Below are 3777 nucleotides of genomic sequence, written 5' to 3'. Positions count from 1 at the left end.
TCTCTCTATCTCCCTCTCTCTCTTTTTTTTTTCTTTTTCTTCCCCTTCTTTAAAGCCCTAGCCTGCAGGTAAGAAAGGAGCTGCTGCTGAGGAGGACTTGCGTCTGGCGGGACTTTGAGAGCTGTTCTTCCATAGCTCAGTGCTGCCGGCCGCCTTCTTGGCTGCCTCGCTGAGGGCAGAGGGGCTCCTCCTGAGGGCAGCGACAGCTACGCGTGGGCTTTCCTCAGTTTCCTCACCGCTTTTCTGAGCTAAGACACTGCACGAGACTATTCTCAGGTTCAGAGCTGTGTGTAATAAAAACTATTTGAGCATTCTGTCCCTGCTCAAAGCCCTGCTTCCTCTCATACTGCTGCCATTTCCCAGATCCAGTAAAACACACGAGTTTTTCAGAGGGGGCTAAAAAGAGCGGCTTTGTAATGAGGTGTCTGCTGCTGGAAAAGTTGCTCAATGCAGTCTGTACAGGATTGCTGCAAAATGTAGGAGGATTTGGCTGTGGGTGTGATGGGGACGCTTGTATGAGGGGGAGCGCGCTGAGGAGAACAGCGGCGCCCGGCAGGCTGCCAGCGCTGGAGGTGCGCCCGGGAAGAAAAAAAAAAGGTATAAAATGCTGAAGTAAAACCCCTTGTTGCACTTATGAGGTAAAGGGGGTCTCCTGGATTGGTTGCTCCTCGGGGAACGTAGTCTTGAGTTTGGATCTCCACCAAAAGCGTTCAGGAGGTGACTGCAAGTCTAAGGAAAGGAACTGCTGAGAGGAAGAGCTAAAATCTGGGGTAGTTTATGCCAAAGAATGAAGTAAATGATCAGAGAAGGACTGACAGAAATAAAAATTGCCTCGATATTCACGTGTTGTCTGTAACAAAGGCACTGTGATAAATTGGTGCATGAGACTGAAATAAAAGGTGTGGGCTTTGCTGCTCCTCTGCATAGGCTGTGAGCATCCTATTGGATTCTTCAATTTTGCACTTTAATTGTCAAGGAAATGCAGTTTCTGGCTAATTGTGTGAATAATTTTTATCAGTGATAGAAATTAGGAAACTCCTTGCTATATTGCAAGAAGTTACTAAAAGAATTTATCCTCTAACAGTTCGCCAAAATGCTCAAATCCATTACAAAAACAGACCTCTTTATTTTTTCTGCTACAAGGAGTTTAGTTTGTTGCTGAACATCAAACTTGACTTTGCAATGAAAGCAGATAGCTAGCCTATAAAAGATGGTTTTAGTTGGCAATGCTAAAGTCATTTTCCCTGCTGCAATTTGGAAGTCCTAGTATAGTCTGCAAGTTTCATTACTGTACTAGTACAATTAATCAGAATACTATTCCCAGATATTCTGGCAACTCTGATTAAATCTGTGTCCTCTTCAATGATTAAACTAGGATGAAATAAGACATTCCACAGCATATGCTACTGTCACTGAAATTCATCTCAGAAATGGTGTTCTTAGCCAAAGAAAGTCTTTATGAAGGTCTTTCTGCTTTGTAGGTTAACCCTAATTCCCAAATGTATTTTGTGTTTGTATTTTGTATTGATTCAGTCAGGCATGCTTATTCAATCTTAAAAAAAAACAACAATCTACCTATTTAAACATAGAAGGCTATCACGTGCAAGTTCATTTTGTAAACTTAATATGCTAAGAGACAGTCACCCAGATTGGAATCCAGGCATGTTGATGGGAAGTGACACGACTGTGGATGTATTCTTCTTTCAGGAATAAAAGGTAGGCTTTGTTCACAATGTCAGTTAAGCCAGCACTAAATTCACTCAACTTTCTGTACCTGATATCAATTCAGGCATGAGCACACATTTCTGACAGTTCTATTAATAGAAGGCCTAACTACAGCCTTGCAGACTGAAAGGTTATATAAAACAACTCTATTTCTATTATATCATAATGAAAAGTATCCTGAATTTCACCATTAGGTCACTCACTGGAAGTCATCTTACTTAAAAAGGGAAGACTCCTATGGCTTATGTATAAATTCCTTGTGAGGAACATAGAAGACTGTGGGCTGGGAGAGAAAAGATACGGTTTAAGCTGGCATGGATGACCTGTATTCCTTTATTCTGGCAGCAGATTCAACCTTGGAATATAAAAGTAATATGTATTTCTTTATAGGAAGCTCTGGCAACTGTACCCTGGCAAAGGGTACAAAAGCTCTGGCAAAGTACCCTAACCTTGCTCTGTCAAATCACCTCACAACTCCAAAATGTAGAACATGTCAACTGCTGGTCAGGGCAGGTGTGTGCCTGTGACATAAACTAGTTTAGTGTTTCCTTACAGCAATAAAGACTCCATGGAATCCCATCATGAAAATGAAGCTGTCATGCCACGGCAGAATGGGCACTCTGTTGGCTTGCAGTTTGTGTTGCCTGTCCTTGATCACAACTGGCTATCTGTAAAGAGGTAAGAGCCGTTCTGTGGCTAGATGAAGTGATCTCTTCTGTTCATATCCTACCTCTGTACTCCTTATGCACAAACACCTCCCTATTGTTTGCTGAGGCAACATGCAGTACATTTTAGAAAAAGGTCTCAAGATAGGAGAGATTGTTTTCTTAAATTTGTTTTCCTGTCTCTGACATGCTGCCTCTCTGCAACAGTCTCTCCCATCTCTGCATTAGATGGAAGGACAACAAGAATTTAGATTACTTTCTCTTTCCTGTGACCATTCCTTGTATGATGACTATTCTGATCTTACAGCCATTCACTGTGGTCCTTTCTGCATCAATCTTTTCCTGTGGCAAGGGCGTATTCATAATCATTCATTTTGTAGGAGATTCTGGGAGTTTTTTGTCACCTTAAAAAGGATCGAGGTTTCACCTTCAGCGTCTTGCTTTGAACGTCTTTCGTTTGACTTTCTCCCCCAGTTCCTCACTCACAACACAAATCACAGATTACACTGGTAGATGGTGCCTGTTCAGTAAAGAGTCTTCCGGCTGGATTCACACTGTTAGCAACATCTGCTCCTCTACTTCAGCTTCTTGGCAAAAACAATAAGCTGACGGTAAGATAGACATAGCTCCCTGTAACATGTTCAGCAATGTTCATCTGATTTTACATGCTGGAATCAGCAAGAAGACATTTTAAATGGTAACAACATGAGGTATCAGTTTTAGGCTTTAAAAAGGATCCTCTTAGGCAAATGGGGACCATATTGTGCCCATTAGAACATTTGTAAGTTTGAGTTTCATGCAGTTGATATCTAGCATACAAGTTGTTTTCTTAACAGTAAAGGTTATATATTTTTCAGGACTTATATTCTGGATCCAAATTGTTACCAGGAAAATGTTTGTTGAGTTGTGGTGTACCACTCTACCCCTTTGCAACTGTTTTGCCTGTGCACTCCTTCATATATAAGGAGATTCTTTTTGAACAAGCCTTGGCTGAGTTTGCATGTGAATAGTAAAATCCATATTAGTTCTTCATATGCAAAGGTAACATTCCACCATTACCCTGGATGTGTATCATAAGTGTAAATTCTCTGGAAATTGCTTATCAGAGAGAATTTGAGGAAAAGGAGACAGCAACTCAGTTATTTTGTCTTTGATTCATAGCTCCCTGCCATCTTCAATAAGAGCGTAACAAAAAACTAAAAGCTGTTTTGTTTCCAATTAGGTACGACCTATAAATAAAGTAGGAGACTAAACCTGGGGCTGAACACGCCAGTCTGGCCAGAAGTATTTTGTGTAAGTTCAAGGCTACTCCTACAGAGCAGGTTCAAAAGTTTAACTGTTACTCAAATGTTGTTGGGCTCAAGTTTCACTGGGAAGTGTGTGTGCA

General features: G+C 41.2%; 1 protein-coding gene across 3 annotated transcripts in view; it reads left to right on the top strand.

Moving 5' to 3' along the window:
* The first annotated feature begins 54 nt into the window (after nucleotides 1-54).
* Nucleotides 55-3777, top strand: part of LOC106041486 (protein spinster homolog 3-like) — a 45145-nt gene continuing 41422 nt past the window's right edge. For 2 of the 3 annotated variants that reach the window (XM_066979863.1, XM_066979862.1), the window contains exon 1: nucleotides 56-3683. The gene's annotated coding sequence lies outside the window, so the exon portion shown is untranslated. Of the gene's footprint in view, nucleotides 3684-3777 lie in introns of all 3 variants that reach the window. The other variant, XM_048067909.2, reaches the window with a different exon arrangement.

Source organism: Anser cygnoides, chromosome 18 (genome assembly GCF_040182565.1).
Source record: "Anser cygnoides isolate HZ-2024a breed goose chromosome 18, Taihu_goose_T2T_genome, whole genome shotgun sequence".
Taxonomy (NCBI): domain Eukaryota; kingdom Metazoa; phylum Chordata; class Aves; order Anseriformes; family Anatidae; genus Anser; species Anser cygnoides.
Note: the sequence above shows the minus strand (reverse complement) of the source record. Positions and strands in the feature narration are given on the sequence as shown.